Source organism: Lepidochelys kempii, chromosome 28, assembly GCF_965140265.1.
Source record: "Lepidochelys kempii isolate rLepKem1 chromosome 28, rLepKem1.hap2, whole genome shotgun sequence".
In the NCBI taxonomy this organism is placed as follows: domain Eukaryota; kingdom Metazoa; phylum Chordata; order Testudines; family Cheloniidae; genus Lepidochelys; species Lepidochelys kempii.
This window is the reverse complement of record NC_133283.1, coordinates 2,758,257-2,777,231: the sequence shown is the minus strand read 5'-3', so window position 1 is coordinate 2,777,231 and position 18,975 is coordinate 2,758,257. Positions and strand designations below refer to the sequence as shown.

Below are 18,975 nucleotides of genomic sequence, written 5' to 3'. Positions count from 1 at the left end.
GCATGCGCAGGTGGCGGTAGGGGGGGGGAGAGTCGGGCATGCGCTGAGGCAGAGCTCACTTGCCGCTGCGCCCCGAGGCTGCGGGGCCGGGCTGCGCCGAAGGGTCTGTGCCGGGGAGACCTTCATCCACCCCGCCGGGCCCCGCTCCCGCCGGAGCCGCCCTGGGGCCGCCCCGGGCTCCGCCCGCCCCGCTGCGGAGCTGCAGCCTCCAGGTACCGGAGCGAGCCCCGGGGCCGGGCGGTGACTCTGCCCCAGTGTCCGGCGGGGGGACCAGCCCCCCCGGGGTCCCTGCGTGGGGCCGGGCGGGGGGAGACCTGGGGAAAGGGGCGGAGGGAAAATGTCGGCGCAGCCCGGACATGGCCGGGGGGGGGGAGAAGAGCCGGGGCCCCCCGAGGGGCGGGGAGGGAAAGGGGGGGGCTGAGATCCCCTCGGATTTACCGCTGCCCCCTCCCCTGGGGACCGGGTGACCCCCCCCTTCCCCCACCCCCCTGAGAAGAACAGGGGGACTCGTGGCACCTTGGAGGCTATCGGATTTATTTGAGGGTAAGCTTTCGTGAGCTGCGGCTCGCTTCATCGCATGCATGCCGTGGAAAATACAGCGGGGAGATTTATACACACAGAGAGGGTGAAACAATGGGTGTCACACCGTGCACACTGTAAGCAGAGCGATCAGGAAAGGTGAGCGACTACCAGCAGGGGGCGGGGGAGCCTTTTGTAGCGATAATCAAGGTGGGCCATTTCCAGCAGTTGACAAGAACCGTAGGAGGGGAAATAAACATGGGGGAAAAACAGTTTTACTTTGTGTAATGACCCATCCACTCCCAGTCTCTATTCAGGCCTAAGTTAATTGTATCCGGTTTGCAGATTAATTCCAATTCAGCAGTCTCTTTTTTTGGAGTCTGTTTTTGAAGTGTTTTTGTTGAAGAATTGCCACTCTTGGGTCTGTAATCGAGCGACCAAAGAGATTGATTTTTTTGAATGTTATAAAAACCAGTCGGAGAACACTTCAGTGTCTTTGGTCGCTCGATTACAGACCTAAGAGTGGCAATTCTCCAACAAAGAAACTTCAAAAACAGACTCCAACCAAGACTGCTGAATTGGAATTAATCTGCAAACTGGATACAATTAACTTAGGCTTGAATAGAGACTGGGAGTGGATGGGTCATTACACAAAGTAAAACTTTCCCCAAGTTTATTCCCCTCCTTCCCCACCCCGCACTGTTCTTCAGATGTTCTTGTTAACTGCTGGAAATGGCCCACCTTGATTATCACTACAAAAGGTCTGCTGCCCCCACCCCCTCCTCCGCTCTCCTGCTGGTAATAGCTCACCTTAAGTGATCACTCTCCTTACAGTGTGTATGGTAACACCCATTGTTTCACGTTCTCTGTGTATATAAATCTCCCCACTGTATTTTCCACTGAATGCATCCAATGAAGTGACCTGCAGCTCACAAAAGCTTATGCTCAAATACATTTGTTAGTCTCTAAGCTGCCGCAAGTCCTCCTTTTCTTTTTGCGAATACAGACTAACGCGGCTGCTTCTCTGATCCCTGAGAAGGTCTCTGTTCTCCTCCCCCTATTGTACCCCATTTCCTCTCCACTTCGCTAATGCCCAGTTTGGGCTGTGTCCCCCCCCATTTTACCTGCAGTGACTTGTCCTTGTTTAGGTGGGAAATCGTTCCCCTGAGTGATTTCTGAAATGGGAAGAGGGTTAATGGGCAAAGGCTGGCAGAGCCCTGAGACAGAGATACCACGGGCGGGGGGCTGCTCTCTGCTGGCCACAGGGCCTGGAAAGGCCCAAGAAGGGGAGGGAGGAGTAAGCGTCTCCCCCCCCCCCCCCCCATGGAGATGGTCCAGCCCTAGGTTTCCCAGTCCCAGCTACTGCCCCCTCACCCCCCCAGCCTGCTGGTCACATTCCCAGACCCTACTGCCAGCCCCTCCCCACAGCCAGTGACCTTCTGATTCCAGCCCCACTCCTTTCCCCTGTGAAAGCCAGTGCCGGGTTTACAATGACTCCAGTGGCTTCATGCTCATAAGGGGCCCTGGCCTGCTCTGCTTCCACTGCACCCTGAGACCCTGCTGGCTCCCCGCACTCACCACTTGTTCCTCTCGGTCTGCGTGCGGGCTGGTCGAGGACTCCTCTATGCCCCTTGGCCCTACACCCTGCTCCTCTATGCCCCCTGGCAGGACCCTAGTGCACCTCCGGCTCCGGGCAGTCTCTGCTTCCCACCACCTATGGGAGCTGAGCCACCTGGGACTGGTGCAGAAGCCTGGTCAGTCTCAGCCAGGTGTGGCGGGGAGACAGCGTGGAGGGCTTGGCTGGGTCCCTGCAGGTAAGTGCTTCTTGAGGGACCCCGGCCAGGTCCAGGTCCTGGCCTGGTTGATCTCAGCACTCCTGAGGGGCCAGAGCAATTCCCAGCCCTGTGACCAGCCCTGGCTGCACTGCTGGCTCAGCCCGGCAGACACAGTCGCCTCCAAGCAGGGCTGATGAGTGCAGCCAGGAGACAGGGCTTGGAAAAGTGAGTCTGTGGGAAGTATATGTGTGTGTGTGTGGCTGGGGGGTGGGGGGGGGGGAGTTGCTGGGCTCTGAAGGGACAGGGAGGATCTGTGTGTGTTGGGGCACTAGGGAGTTGGAGGTGCTGGGCAGTTGTGGTGGGGCTGTGGGTAGGGGTGGTGTTGTGCAGCGGACTGTGAATTTGTGGGTGGGTCTGGTGGGGGTGCTAGGCATAGTGGGTCTGGGGGGCCTCTGGCTATAGGGAATCAAGGGGGGGGGCTGTGTGGTGTAGCATAGGCCCAGCCCCAAGGGGAAGGGGCATGCTGGCAGCACAGGGCTGGGCAGGCCACTGTGCATCTGACAACTGCCGGTTTGTAAATAGTGCCCTTGCATTGGGTGGAGCAGGGCCACCCCTGCCATACCATGCCCCATTGCCTCTGGTTGGCCCCTCACTCCGGGGCCTGACCTCCCCACACCATGCTCCGTTGCCTCTATGGGGACCCACAAATATGTATGTTTGGTGCGCAGCCCACAAAAGGTTAATCCGGCCCTGGTGAAAGTGACATCACCCAGGCCTCCCTGCTGGGGATGTGAATGTGAGGCAAGAAGAATCCATCCCATTCTGTTGTTGATTGAATAGCGCTGTATAATCCCCTCAAATCTCCCCTCTTTTCTTTTCAACTATTGAATGGTGACATAAAATCTCCCCAGATGTTGGTGCTTCTCTCTCATATTGGTAAATACGTCGTTTGTGCCCCATTTTCTCCTCAGTTCAGAAATACTGATATGAAATTCTCAAAAATCTTCTCGCTTTTTTCTCTAGATGTCTAAGATCAGAGCTCTTATCATACTGAGCGTGGCACAGGCCTTGCCTGAGATTAGGTTCCCCAGTGAGTCGGGCACTGCACAGACCCTGACCAAATTTGGGGCACTCGTTGTGCCAGGAATTGCAGAGACCCCTACAGAGAGCAGGGACCTTGTTGTGCTGGGTGCTACAGTGACCCTGACTGAGATGTGGGTCCCTGTTCTGCCAGGCACTGCAGAGACCCCAACAGAGGTCAGACCCCACTGTTGTGACAGGTGCTGTGGAGACCCCAGCTGAGATCTGTGCCCCTGTTGTGCTGGGCACTGTAGAGACCCCAACTGACATCAGGCCCCGCATTGTGCCAAGTAAAACTGAGACCTGGACCGAGATCACAGCCCCCCTTGTGCCAGGCAGTGCATGACTAAGGCCCAGATTGCTTCCTCCATTGTGCTGGGCACTTGAGAAACCTTGATTGAGATCTGTGTCCCCATTGGGCCTGGCATTGCACTGACCCCAACCAAGATCAAGCCCCACCACTGTACTGGGCACTGTACAGACCCTGCCCCCACATTTTGTCAGATGTTGCAGGGACCCCAAACAAAACCAGGGATCCTGAGGTGCCAGGAGTTGCAGAGCCCCCAATTGAGGTCAGGCCCCCTGTTGTGCAGGGCTATGCACAGACACTTACCAAGATCAGGATCCCCATCATGACAGGTGCTGAACAGACACCAAGGGTATCTGCCATTAAAAACCATTAAAAGCCATTAAAAACCTACAGCTGGCCCATGCCAGCTGACTCAGGCTCACAGGGCTCAGGCAAAGGGGCTGTTTAATTGCAGTGTAGATGTCTGGGCTCAGGCTGGAGCCAGGCTGCAGGAACCTGTGAGGTGGGAGGGTGCTAGACCTGGGCTGCAGCCCAAGCCGGAACATCTACACCACAATTAAACAGCCTCACAGCCTGAGCCATGTGAACCAGCCGCCGGTGTCTAACTGTAGTGTTGACATGCCCACAGTGACAGAGAGTCCTTGCCACAAAAAACTGAAAGGCTAAATAGGCAAATGGTGGGAGGCTACTCTCCGTATTTTACAGATGGGGAAACTGAAGCTCAGAGAGCTGAAGTAATTTGCTCAAGTTTGCATGGAGAATTTGGGTCAAAACTGGGAACTGAACCCAGATTGTTTGAATTCTTGCCTCTCCCCTTAACCCCAAGCCCAATTTGTGTGTGTACAGCGTTGTTTTGGCCTGAGTGTTTGCATTGCATTGGCTTCCAAGGGAAGCTGTGGCATTTCCTTCGTGTGGAGGTTTTTGAGACCAGGTTAGAGATACACCACTCTGGGAATGTTTAGGGATACTTCATCCTGCCTCATCACAGGAGGCTTGAGTAGATGACCTCTCAAGATCCCTTCCATGCCTTCATTGAAATAATTCTCTTATGTCCTGTGTCGTGTTCAATGCTGAGCTGTTTTGCATGATGCCTTTTGGAACTGTGTTGCGCCATGTTGTGTTGCATATTTTTATGGTGCATTGTTTTGCCTCACCTTGTTTGTTGCCTGTGTTGTGTTGGTTTGGGTTGAGCTCTTTTCCATTGTGTACTTTAGGAAGTGTTAGTTTGCATTGTGTTGCTTTCTTTTCCTTTGTATTGTCATTTTATGCTCTGGCGTATAGTTTTTTGTTGTTTTTCTGAATTGCTTGACATTATGTTGTGGTGGGGTTTTTTTTCTGTATGTTGTGTTTTTGTACATATTTATTGCATAGCATCATAGAAATGTTGGGGCTGGATGGGACCTCAAGATGTCATCAAGTCCAGCTCTCTCTGCCGAGGCAGGACCAGGCTGTCCGTGACAGAGCTAGAAATGGATCCCAGTTCTACTGCCACCGTACTGCTGTTTTGGGTACTGAAGGTCTCTGCTACACTGGTATTTTAGGCATTGGTGGACACTCTTAGTATAGACAGAATTTACACTAGTGCACTCTGATCGGTACTGGTGCATCATGTCCCAGTTTGAAGATTTGGGGTGGGAGGGGACAGTGACCTCTCTGCAGCTTGGGGCTGGCTGAACAGTGCAGCTGGTAACGGAGGAGCAGCAGTGAGTGCTGGAGGTATGAGCCAGGAGCACAGCCCCACAGGACTGGACACTGACTTCTCCTGACCCAGGACACACACCCCCAACTGGGTGTAGGGACTGCAGCCGAGCTACCCTGCCAAGACAGCCTGTGCATTCATGGAAAAACCACCTCTTCCTGCAGCCTAATACAATGGGGTCCGCACACCTTTCCAGGCTGCGGGTGACGGGGCTCTGCAGTTACTGGGGTCTCTTCCTGCCTCTGTCACTGATCTGCTTGGTGACCTTGGAGAAGTCACAGCCCTTCTCTGTTTTCCTCCTACCCACTGTCTACTGTTTGTGCAGTGTCCAGCAAAATGTGGGTGCTGATCTCACTCAGGGTCTCTGCCATACACAGCACGATGGGGACCTGATCTCCATCAGTGTCTGTACAACGCAAGGCACAGTTTATAGACTCAAACCAAAACTTACTGATGGCCAGTATCCATTTGTTCTAGTACCAACTTTGGTGCTTAACCTAAATAACTCCTCTCCTTCCCTGGTATTTATCCTTCTGATGTATTTATAGAGAGGAATCCTGTCTCCCCTCAGCCTTCTTTTGGTTACGCTAAACAAGCCACGCTCTTTGAGTCTCCTCTCATAAGGCAGATTTTCCATTCCTCGGATCATCCTAGTAGCCCTTCTCTGCACCTGTTCCACCCTGAATTCATCCCTCTTAAACATGGGAGACCAGAATGGCCCACAGTATTTGAGATGAGGTCTCATCAGTGCCTTGTACAACAGTACTAACCCTTCCCTGTGTCTACTGAAAATACCTCACCTGATTCATCCTAAGACTGCATTAACCTATTTCATGGCCACATCACACTGGGGGTCTGGGGCTCTGATAGTTTGGGATGTTACTTTTTGCATAGTCAGTTCTTTCCCTTTGTTTTACCTCCACCTATGCCCAATGCCACTCTCTTCTTAACTTGCTTTGGTTATTTCAGTTCCAGTTTTTAAATGAGATCTAATAATTGCAAAGCTGAATGAAAGATAAAACAGAACCATTTGAATTTTTGGCACATATCTTGAGGGAACGATACCTAGTGAAGGTATGCTGTAAGTACCTGGTTACCTATAGCATTTTCTGGTGGGATGGATAAAGCAATGTCAAAGAGCCAAAAGTGCTTTTTAGGGCGAAAGGGCTCATCAGGTGTTTGCTCTCTAGGGAGCATGTAACCGGACAGGGTTTGCAGACTTTCAGGAGTGGGGCACTGGATTGTATTTAGTAATCTCAAAATAAAAGGTTAAGACTGCTGGTTCACAATATCCAATGAAATCTTGCAAACAATTATACAAATAGACCCTAATGCTATGGAAGCAACTTTATATTAATACTGATTCAAAACAGAAATTAAAATTATGAGATAAACGCATGAGAAATGAACTGACACCTAATTTCCATTTCTTAATGCCTGAAATTTTGACACTTGCTCACACCACCTTTTTTTTAAAAGCGATGCACAGCACACAGTCAAGTTAATTAATGAAAGCACACCAATTATTGACTGATTTGTGTTGCATAAGCATCTGATTAAGCACCTGATTAAAACTTTACACTGTAAGTGGAAATGCATCAACATGGCTTAGCTCAAATGTGTTTAAATGTGAAGGACAAGTTTCTAAATTAAATGCATGGCAGGATGGTAAACAAGGGGAAATACACAGAAGTGCCTCTACCCAGTCCTGTTGACTTCTTGTCTGAACCCGCATGAGTTCTGGCCTCTTGGACAGCTCAGCTCTCAGTCCCACATCAGATGTGCCCTCTACCAGCCCAACCTGTTTCTACTGCAGTTCTTCATCCCCCTCATCCAGGCAGGGGGTTGGCGCTGCATAGAATCATAGAATATCAGGATTGGAAGGGACCTCAGGAGGTCATCTAGTCCAACCCCCTGCTCAAAGCAGGACCGATCCCCAATTAAATCATCCCAGCCAGGGCTTTGTCAAGCCTGACCTTAAAAACTTCCAAGGAAGGAGATTCCACCACCTCCCTAGGTAACGCATTCCAGTGTTTCACCAACCTCGCAGTGGAAAACTTTTTCCAAATATCCAACCTAAATCTCCCCCACCACAACTTGAGACCATTACTCCTTGTTCTGTCATCTGCTACCACTGAGAACAGTCTAGAGCCATCCTCTTAAGAACCCCCTTTCAGGTAGTTGAAAGCAGCTATCAAATCCCCCCTCATTCTTCTGCAGACTAAACATCCACAGTTCCCTCAGCCTCTCCTCATAAGTCATGTGTTCCAGTCCCCTAATCATTTTTGTTGCCCTTCGCTGGACTCTTTCCAATTTTTCCACATCCTTCTTGTAGTGTGGGGCCCAAAACTGGACACAGTACTCCGGATGAGGCCTCACCAGTGTCGAATAGAGGTGAACGATCACGTCCCTCGATCTGCTGGCAATGCCCCTACTTATACATCCCAAAATGCCATTGGCCTTCTTGGCAACAAGGGCACACTATTGACTCATATCCAGCTTCTCATCCACTGTCACCCCTAGGTCCTTTTCTGCAGAACTGCTGCCAAGCCATTCAGTCCCTAGTCTGTAGCGGTGCACTGGATTCTTCCGTCCTAAGTGCAAGACTCTGCACTTGTCCTTGTTGAACCTCCTCAGATTTCTTTTGTCCCAATCCTCCAATTTGTCTAGGTCCCTCTGTATCCTATCCCTACCTTCCAGCGTATCTACGTCTCCTCCCAGTTTAGTGTCATCTGCAAACTTACTGAGGGTGCAATCCACGCCATCCTCCAGATCATTAATGAAGATATTGAACAAAACCGGCCCCAGGATCGACCCTTGGGGCACTCCACTAGATACCGGTTGCCAACTAGACATGGAGCCATTGATCGCTACCCGTTGAGCCCGACAATCTAGCCAGCTTTCTATCCACCTTATAGTCCATTCATCCAACCCATACTTCTTTAACTTGCTGACAAGAATACTGTGGGAGACCGTATCAAAAGCTTTCCTAAAATCAAGGAACAACATGTCCACTGCTTTCCCTATAGCCACAGAGCCAGTAATCTCGTCATAGAAGGCAATTAGATTAGTCAAGCATGACTTGCCCGTGGTGAATCCATGCTGACTGTTCCTGATCACTTTCCTCTCCTTTAAGTGCTTCAGAATTGATTCCTTGAGGACCTGCTCCATGATTTTTCCAGGGACTGAGGTGAGGCTTGCTGGCCTGTAGTTCCCAGGATCCTCCTTCTTCCCTTTTTTAAAGATTGGCACTACATTAGCCTTTTTCCAGTTGTCCGGGACTTCCCCTGATCACCATGAATTTTCAAAGATAATGGCCAGTGGCTCTGCAATCACGTCCACCAACTCCTTTAACACTCTCGGATGCAACTCATCCGGCCCCATGGACTTGTGCATGTCCAGCTTTCCTCAATAGTCCCGAACCACTTCTTTCTCCACAGAGGGCTGGTCACCTCCTCCCCATGCTGTGCTGCCCAGTGCAGTAGTCTGGGAGCTGACCTTGTTAGTGAAGACAGAGGCAAAAAAAGTATTGAGTACATTAGCTTTTTCCACATCCTCTGTCACTAGGTTGTCTCCCTCATTCAGTAAGGGGGCCCACACTTTCTTTGACTTTCTTCTTGTTGCTAACATACCTGAAGAAACCCTTCTTGGTACTCTTGCTAGCTGCTACTCCAGGTGTGATTTGGCCTTCCTGATTTCACTCCTGCAGGCCCGAGCAATATTTTTATACTCTTCCCTGGTCATTTGTCCAATCTTCCACTTCTTGTAAGCTTCTTTTTTGTATTTAAGATAAGCAAGGATTTCACTGTTAAGCCAAGCTGGTCGCCTGTCATATTTACTATTCTTTCTACACATCGGGATGGTTTGTATGTGTAACATCAATAAGGATTCTTTAAAATACAGCCAGCTCTCCTGGACTCCTTTTCCCCCTCATGTTGTTCTCCCAGGGGATCCTGCCCATCAGTTCCCTGAGGGAGTCGAAGTCTGCTTTTCTGAAGTCCAGGGTCCGTATTCTGCTGCTTTCCTTTCTTCCCTGTGTCAGGATCCTGAACTCGACCATCTCATGGTCACTGCCTCCCAGGTTCCCATCCACTTTTGCTTCCCCTACTAATTCTTCTTGGTTTGTGAGCAGTAGGTCAAGAAGAGCTCTGCCCCTAGTTGATTCCTCCAGCACTTGCACCAGGAAATTGTCCCCTACATTTTCCAAAAACTTCCTGGATTGTTTGTGCACCGCTGTATTGCTCTCCCAGCAGATATCAGGGTGATTGAAGTCTCCCATGAGAACCAGGGCGTGCGATCTAGTAACTTCTGAGAGTTGCCGGAAGAAAGCCTCATCCACCTCATCCCTCTGGACCGGTGGTCTATAGCAGACTCCCGCCATGACATCACCCTTGTTGCTCACACTTCTGAACTTAATACAGAGACTCTCAGGTTTTTCTGCAGTTTCATACTTGAGCTCTGAGCAGTCATACTGCTCTCTTACATACAATGCAACTCCCTCACCTTTTCTGACCTGCCTGTTCTTCCTGAACAGCTTATATCCATCCATGAGAGTACTCCAGTCATGTGAGTTATCCCACCAAGTCTCTTATTCCAATCACATCATAATTCCTTGCTTTGCCAGGACCTCCAGTTCTCCCTGCTTGTTTCCCAGGCTTCTTGCATTTGTGTATAGGCACTTGAGATAACGCGCTGATCACCCCTCTTTCTCAGTATGAGGCAGGACCCCTGCCCTCTCACGCGCTCCTGCTCTTGCTTCCTCCCGGTATCCCACTTCCCCAGTTACCTCAGGGCTTTGGTCTCCTTCCCCCGGTGAACCTAGTTTAAAGCCCTCCTCACTAGGTTAGCCAGCCTGCTTGCGAAGATGCTCTTCCCTCTCTTCGTTAGGTGGAGCCCATCTCTGCCTAGCACCATTCCTTTTTGGAACACCATCCCATGGTCAAAGAATCCAAAGCCTTTTTTCCGACACCACCTGCGTAGCCATTCGTTGACTTCCACGATTCAATGGTCTCTACCCAGGCCTTTTCCTTCCACAGGGAGGATGGATGAGAAGACCACTTGCTCCTCAAACTCCTTTATCCTTCTTCCCAGAGCCACGTAGTCCTCAGTGATCCGCTCAAGGTCATTCTTGGCAGTATCATTGGTGTCCACGTGGAGAAGCAGGAAGGGTAGAGCAGCCCCTAAGGCATCTGCATTAATCACTGTCTCTCATACTGGGGCTATTTAGATTTCAGGGAACGATTTATCAGAGTTACTGACTCTGGGAGATGGGAGAGAGGAGAGGCTGAGAGGGAGTTTGTTCCTTACACTCTGTAGGGCCATTTTCAAATCTGGTAACCTCCATGTTACCTCATCCTCCACCCTCCCCCATGTGTCTCTGCTCGTGGGTCAGAGTGTCACCTTCTGATCATAATGCCACTGGCCTCAGCAGAGCTCCCTGACGGGAGCTACATTACGGTGGGGTTATGGTACTGAGAGTCAAATACATCACAGGGAGGGTGTAATTATCCTCAAAGCAAGCATTACAGTCTAGGAAGTGAAAGAATTCAGGTACTTCATTACTTAAACGTATGCTTGAAAGCATTTGATTTTTATGAGTAAATTGTTGATTTCACTGTACACACACAGATGAAAAATTTATATATTTAAAAATTTATATAGGTAATATACAGAAATGCTTCTGGAGAAAGTAGAGTTTGATTTAAGATTATTTGCACTGTATATTTTGCATGTGACATTGACAATTTGTGTTTGAACAGTTATAAAGATTTGGCTTCTTGAATCTCAACATTTACTGTAATTAAATTGTTGTCTGACCATCCCCATAATTTCCCACAGCTCTGAACACAGAAATTGTAAACATTGAAAAAAGGGCTTAAAAATGAATATTGATATCTATTGAAATTAATAAAAGAAATAGACAAAATGAGTTTTGCCAAACCCACTTAACAGCAATCACAATATGCTATGGGATGGAAATTCACAGCTATGGCACCCAACCTTAATTCTGCCCTGTAGTGACACCAGGCTGTTGTCAGACGTCACCAGTGTAGTGCTCTGCTCTATCCAATGTTGATAACAGTCGGTTGCGTGCATGTGTTCCCTCTGTGTGCTCCCCCAGCTCTGCAGATTGCTGGCACAGCAGACACCAAGAGAATCCCCAATGACCACAGAATCCAATAAGGTATGAAGGTTCCCGGCCAGGTTTATTGTCAAATGAAGCACAGTAATAGTTTCCAGCAGACTCTACAGGATGTACTATGAATATGTGCTTCCTGACAATGGACAGAGCTCAGTCAGTGGCGGAACACTCCACTGCCCCCTTGGCTGGGCAAAGACACCGTCCCAGGAATGCATTCTTATACACAGGTACAAACAAGTTACACAGCACTCCTGATGTATTGAGGTGCAACCCCTCTACGTAACAAGGTACAACCCCTCTATGTAGCAAAGTGCCACCTCTCACCTTGTACATGTTGGTTCGAACAGAACAACTCCTATCCATCATATTATGCTTTTGCCCCTGTTTGTAGGATGGGTCAGCCTGTTCCTTGTTATGTATGTGGAATGTGCAAGTATTGGAGAGTTCTGGTATCTCTAGGGTCCAGTACCTTTTAGGTATGTATATTTTTGCAACAGAAGCCCTTTCCTTGCCAGTTTCTGTGAGCAAGGCCTGCCTCTGGCTCACAGCTTAACTTTGCTTTATGTTAGCAAAGTCTTGACCATTACTTTAGTTCAGGCCTTAGGCCTCATACTGGGCACCTGTTACAAGGATTTGTGTTTCAGGGCCTCATGGTTTGTGTTTCAGGGCCTCATCTTACTACACAGGCAATCGCCATATGGCTATGAATAAGGCATTTTACTGTATAAAGTTCCAGATTACATTATACTGATTTGTAAAAACATGAGATATCACCTTCACTGGTGATATCTTTTATTGGTAATTCCCAGAAGTGAATAGATAAATACCATTCTGTCAGTTATGAAGTGGCCATTTCAGATTTCTGGGGAGTGTCTATTATTTTGCACTGGGGGCCAGGTCCTTGGAGACAGAACCTTGGTTTCATTTTAACTTGTGCATGCTCAGCAGCTTCTGGAATTTGGTTCAAAGTATTTACATGTTTCCATGGCCTGTTTGTAAAAGTGCTGCTATAGAAAGTGGGGAGGGGCAGAAACTCACTGTGGGATCAGTAACTGAATCCCTTAGCCCTTGTCTAGACTACGAGTTTAGGTCAAATTTAGCAGTGTTAGGTCAATTTAACCCTGCACCCGTCCACACGACCAAGCCAGTTTTGTTGACTTAAAGGGCTCTTAAAATCGAATTCTGTACCCCTCCCCGGCAAGGGGAGTAGCGCTAAACTCGACCTCACTTGGTTGAATTTGGGGTAGTGTGGATGCAGTTCAACGGTATTGGCCTCCAGGAGCTATCCCAGAGTGCTCCACTGTGATGGTACCGGACAGCACTCTCAACTCAGATGCACTTGCCAGGTAGACAGGAAAAGCCCCGGGAACTTTTGAATTTCTTTTCCTGTTTGGCCAGCATGACGAGCTGATCAGCACAGGTGACCACGCAGTCCCATAATCGCAAAAGAGTTGCAGCATGGACCGAACAGGAGGTACTGGATCTGATCGCTGTATGGGCAGAAGAATCAGTGCAGGCAGAACTCCATTCCAAAAGACGAAATACCAAAATATTTGCCAAAATCTCCAAGGGTATGATGGACAGATTCTACAACAGGGACACATAGCAGTGTCACATGACAGTTAAGGAGCTGAGGCAAGCTTACCAAAAAAACAAAGGAGGCAAAGGTCACTCTGGGTCAGAGCCCCATACATGCAGCTTCTATGATGAGCTGCATGCAATTCTAGGGAGTGCCCCTACAACTGCCCGTGGACACCTGGAAGGGGGAGTCTCATGCAATAGGGATGAGGATTTTGTGGATGAGGAAGATGAGGAGGAGGAGGTTGAGGATAGTGCACAGCAGGAAAATGGAGAATCCCTTCTCCCCGGCAGCCAGGAACTGTTCATCACCCTGGAGCCAATACCCTCCCAATGCGGGCTTCCAGACCATGAAGCCAGAGAAGGCACCTCTGGTGAGTGTACCTTTGTAAATATAATACAGGGTTTAAAAGCAAGCATGTTTAATGATTAATTTGCCCTGAAGACTTGGAATGCATTCGCAGCCAGTATAGCTACTGGAAAAGTCTGTTAACGTTTCTGGGGATAGAGCGGAAATCCTCCAGGGACATCTCCGTGAAGCTCTCCTGGAGGTACTCTAAAAGCCTTTGCAGATGGTTTCTGGGGAGGGCAGCCTTATTCCGTCCTCCATGGTAGGACACACCAAGCCAGTAGCAAGTAGTCTGGAATCATTGCAGAACAAAGCATTGCAGCGAATGGGCCCGGGCTTTGGTGGCATACAAGCAACATCCGTTCTTTATCTCTTTGTGTTAGCCTCAGGAGAGTGATATCATTCATGGTCACCTGGTTCAAATACAGGAAATTTGTTTAAGGGGATATTCAGAGGTGCCCGTTCCTGCTGGACTGTTTGCCTTGGGCTGGAAAGAAATCATCCCTGCTGTTAGCTGCGCGGTGGGGGAAGGCCCGTTCATGCTGAGCTGTTCACGTTTGGCTGACGGGGATCTTCCCTAATACTAGCCATGCGGTGGGGGGCGGGGGTGTGTGTGAAGCAGTCATCCCAGAGAATTGGTGGGGGGGAGTTGTGCTACACATTCACCCTAAAACCGCAACCCCTCCTTTTAAATGGCCAACCCAATGACCTTTTCTTGCTATGGGAAAGGAGGGCGCTGCTGTTTGAAACCATTCCCACATGTTATGAAGGTTGAAGAAGCCGAAACCCTTTGCCTTACCATGGCTGCCTGCGAGCCGAATTCTGTTGCCCAGCCGAACATGTGTAATGTCTCACACCAAACCGGCAGGCACTCAATATAAGAGGCAAAATGCGACCTTGTACCAAAAGCATATGTGCTATGTAATGTGAATCACTTGATTCAGTGTGAAATAGTCTTCTCTTTGTTCTCTAAAATGTATCTTTTTAAATACTACTCTCCCTTTTTTTCCTCCCGCAGCTACAAATGTTTCTATGCTCCCCCTATCATCTCCATCCCCGAGGCTAGTACAGATTAGAAGGCGAAAAAAACCATTCACGATGAAATGTTCTCAGAGCTCATGCAGTCCTCCCACACTGAAAGCGCTCTGCAGAATGTGTGGAGGCAAACAGTGGCAGAGACCAGGAAAGAGTTAAATGAGTGTGATGAGAGGAGGGAGTATGCAATGCTGAGTCTAATGGGGGAGCAAACTGACATGCTCAGGCGTCTGGTGGACCTGCTGCAGGAAAGGCAGCAGGAGCACAGACCGCCGTTGCAGCCCCTGTATAACCATCTGCCCTCCTTAAGTTCCATAGCCTCCTCACTCAGGTGCCCGAGAACGCGGCGGGGGAGGCTATGGGCGCCTAGCCACTCCACCCCAGAGGATTGCCCAAGCAACAGAAGGCTGGCATTCAATAAGTTTTGAACTGTAGTGTGGCCTTGTCTTTCCCTCCTCCCCTCATCCACCACCCCACTCGGTGCTTCCCTCCTCACCTACCCCTCCCAGGCTACCTTGTGAGTTTTCCCCCTATTTGTGTGATGAATTAATAAAGAATGCATGATTTTGAAACAATAATGACTTTATTGCCTCTGAAAGCGATGATTGAAGGGGGGAGGTCGGTTGGCTTACAGGAAAGTAGAGTGAACCAAGAAATCATCAAAGTTTTCATCAAGGAGAAACAAACAGAACTGTCATACCGTAGCCTGGCCAGTCATGAAACTGGTTTTCAAAGCTTCTCTGATGTGCAGGGAGCCCAGCTGTGCTCTTCTAATGACTCTGGTCTTTGGCTGTGCGTAATCGGCCACGAGGAGATTTGCCTCAACCTCCCACCCTGACATAAACATCTCCCCCTTACTCACAGATATTGTGGAGCACACAGCAAGCAGCAATAACAATGGGAATATTGGTTTCGCTGAGGTCTAACCCAGTCAGTAACCTGCGCCAGTGTGCTTTTAAACATCGAAATGCACATTCTACCACTATTCTGCACTTGCTCAGCCTATAGTTGAACAGATCCTGACTACTGTCCAGGCTGCCTGTGTATGGCTTCATGAGCCATGGCATTAAGGGGTAGGCTGGGTCCCCAAGAATAACTATAGGCATTTCAACATCCCCAACGGTAATATTCTGGTCTGGGAAGTAAGTTCCTTCTTGCAGCTGTTCAAACAGACCAGAGTTCCTGAAGATGCGAGCGTCATGCACCTTTCCCAGCCATCCCATGTTGATGTTGGTGAAACGTCTCTTGTGATCCACCAGTGCTTGCAGCACCATTGAAAAGTACCCCTTGCGATTTACGTACTGGCTGCCAAGGTGGTCCAGTCCCAAGATAGGGATATGCGTTCTATTGCCCCACCACAGTTAGGGAACCCCATTGCAGCAAAGCCATCCGCTATGACTTGCATATTTCCCAGAGTCACTACCCTTGATAGCAGCAGCTCAGTGATTGCACTGGCTACTTGAATGAGGTGTTTGCAATGCTCACAGCAGCAGTGAGCTGAGCGGGCTCCATGCTTGCTGTGGTATGGCATATGCAGGAGAGCAGAGTTGCAGTGGAAGCGGTGGTTGATGACGGATGCCACGAGAGTAGATTTTTTTTTTTTATCCAGAAAGATGGGAGGACCTGCGAGATGGATTCATGGCACCAGGAGAGCAGAATTGCAGCAGAAGCGGTGGAGGACGACGGTTAGCACCGCGTACGTTTCCAGAGGAAGAACACAAGTACCCAGGAGCACATGACAGACAACATGGAGAAATTCGCTATTGAGACGAGCAGAGCAGAGTTGCAGTGGAAGCGGTGGATGATGACGACGGTTAGCAGTCCTACTGCACCATCTGCTGACAGCAGTATGGTGTCTGCACGGAAAAAAGGCGTGAAACAATTGTCTGCCTTTGCTTTCACGGATGGAGGGGCGACTGATGACATATACCCAAAACCACCTGCAAAAATGTTTTTGCCCGTTAGGCAATGGGAGCTCAACCCAGAATTCCAATGGGCAGTGGAGACTGCGGGAACTATGGGATAGCTACCCACAGTGCAACGCTCCGAAAGTCAACGCTAGCCACGGTACTGTGGACACACTCCACCGACTCTGCACTTAGTGTGGACATACGCAATAGACTGTATAAAATCAGTTTCTAAAAATGAACTTCTATAAGATTGACCTAATTTCGTAGTGTAGAGATACCCTAAGATATTTATAGCTTATTGGAAGAAGGACGGGCATTGGTGGGTGTCTGGGGATTTAATAATAAACAAATATTGTTCGTAATGAAATTTCATCTTCTAATTCCCAAAACCCAATAATTATCCCCGGCTGTCTGGGGAGGGGAGTACTAGTAAACTCCTGTGGCCAGTGTGGAACCTAAGGCCCATGGATCTTTCAGTGGCTGGCTCAAAGTCACCCAGAGTGAAATTCACTTCACTGGATAAATCCCTAGTTGCTTGGCTCTGCAGGGTGGTGGGGAGGTGAATTCCATCCCCCATTCCTGGGCATGGGAGCCCCACACAATCATCACCCTGATCTCGGACACTACCCCAACCTTCCCCTGCAGTGATGGACCCACTTGATGCTGCTAGAGCCATCTGCCATGAGACCTAGAGGGGGCAGAGGCCCAGCTTTAGAACTGCTACCCCTGCCCCTCCCCTCCCCCAATGCTGTGCTAGAGTTGTCCTGCCTTTCCAGTCTGCAGATGGGTCTAGCTGTCTGGGGACCCAGCCCGTGCACCCACCACACACAAACTTCTCCATAACGCACATCCCAGGATGGGGAAGGACCATTGGGGGCTGGCTGCAGTCTCCCCTTGCTGCTTTCATAAAGTTTTTGTAAATGTATTTCCTAGCTTTTTGCGCAGAGCAGTGTTGGCTGGAGGAGTTAGCAGCCCTATAGGCAGTTGCAATCAGATGCCCAGAGAAGTACGACTTACCCATGGTCACCCAGCAGGCCTGTGGCAGAGCCAGGAATAGTCTCCGTCCAGTGCTCTCTCCACATAGGTGCTGGGTGATTCTGAAGTGCAGCTCCCCTCTCCTGTACTTTTTGTTACAGTAGAATGGGAATAATGGTCATGGTTTCAAATAAAAGGAGTACTTGTGGCACCTTAGAGACTAACCAATTTATTTGAGCATAAGCTTTCATGAGCTACGGCTCACTTCATCGGATGCATCCGATGAAGTGAGCTGTAGCTCACGAAAGCTTATGCTCAAATAAATTGGTTAGTCTCTAAGGTGCCACAAGTACTCCTTTTCTTTTTGTGAATACAGACTAACACTCCTGCTACTCTGAAACCCATGGTTTCAAATGTGTCTCTCCTTCTCCACCTCCTCCTCCTACCACCAGTTCCAGCTTGGCCTCCCTTTCCTCTGGCGTAAACAGAAAATACAGGAGCTTATATTGCTGAAAACCGCAATTTGTCAAACCCACTTCCTTCAACAACATTTTCCTTATTTGGCATATAGTGCAAGCTTTACCAGTAGCTTTGCCTTACTTGGAGTTTAGCAAAAACAAGCTTTTCCTGTTATTGACAGGTGTTTCCTTTGCGGTTAATGGTTTTTTCTAACTTCTAGCGGTTATGGTTACATTTCTTAAGCTGTGCTGTTTGCAGTTGCCCCTCAATGGAATTTTCCTCACTCTCCTCTTATGCTTCATATACAGAGTTAGCTTGACCAAAGTTTGTTTAATCCTACTTGGGTCCACTGAATTTTTCCTCCACACAAGGTACTAACAAGCTTCAACAGGACTTTATTTCCTGCTGCTGCTGCACCTCTGTAGCCTGTCCCTCCACCGCATACACGTGTAACATGTACCTTTAAACTATTCATATTTTGCATTTCAGACGTTTAAATTTGTGTTACCTTCAACTTCACCGTCTTCCCTTACCCCCTCCGGTTTCAGGTGTTTGGTGGTGCCCCAATAGTTTTCCATTGATAGTTTGGGAGGGAGCAAGGCTGGTCACTTGAGCGTTGTTACCTTGCCAGCTGACTAGTGAAGAGTGACGACCATAGTTTCCTCTAAGGTGTGCACCTGGGCGGCCGCACATGTGGGTGTGAAGGGCTGCTTACCTAATTAGTGGAGCTGTGCAGATGTGGGTCCACTAATTAGGTGCCTCCTGAACCCTGGAGAGGATGTGGAAGAAGGTGAGTTGATGGGGGGAATAGGGGGTGGGTGAGGTGATGTGGGGGTGGGGAGTTTGGGGCGTCCCGACTTCCAGCCAGGCTGCAGTGGCAGGGAGAGGAGAGAGTCGGACTCTCTCAGCAGCCCCAGCTGAGCTGCAACTGTTTTGGAGAGACAGGACTCTCCCAGCCCCAGGCTGGTCTGGGGGAGCAGGCTGCACGGGTCGGGGGGTGGAGGGGCTGGTGGGAGCAGGTTGCACAGGGGGTGGGGTGCCAAGATTTTGGGTGGGTTGCTGGCATTTTGGGGCATGTGGGGGATGTGGCTACATGGAAAGTGGGGTGCTGGGGATACTCCATTGTCTGATTAATGCATCAGAG

The 18,975-nt window shown here is 49.4% G+C and overlaps 2 protein-coding genes across 2 annotated transcripts in view; one reads left to right on the top strand and one right to left on the bottom strand.

Annotated features, from left to right (window-relative positions):
* The window catches only part of LOC140904149 (uncharacterized), a 671,145-nt gene that overhangs the window by 530,720 nt on the left and 121,450 nt on the right, over positions 1-18,975 (bottom strand). The window lies entirely within an intron of this gene.
* Positions 26-18,975, top strand: part of LOC140904247 (uncharacterized) — a 48,029-nt gene continuing 29,079 nt past the window's right edge. Inside the window, exon 1 of the mRNA XM_073326725.1 lies at positions 26-212. The gene's annotated coding sequence lies outside the window, so the exon portion shown is untranslated. The remainder of the gene's footprint in view (positions 213-18,975) is intronic.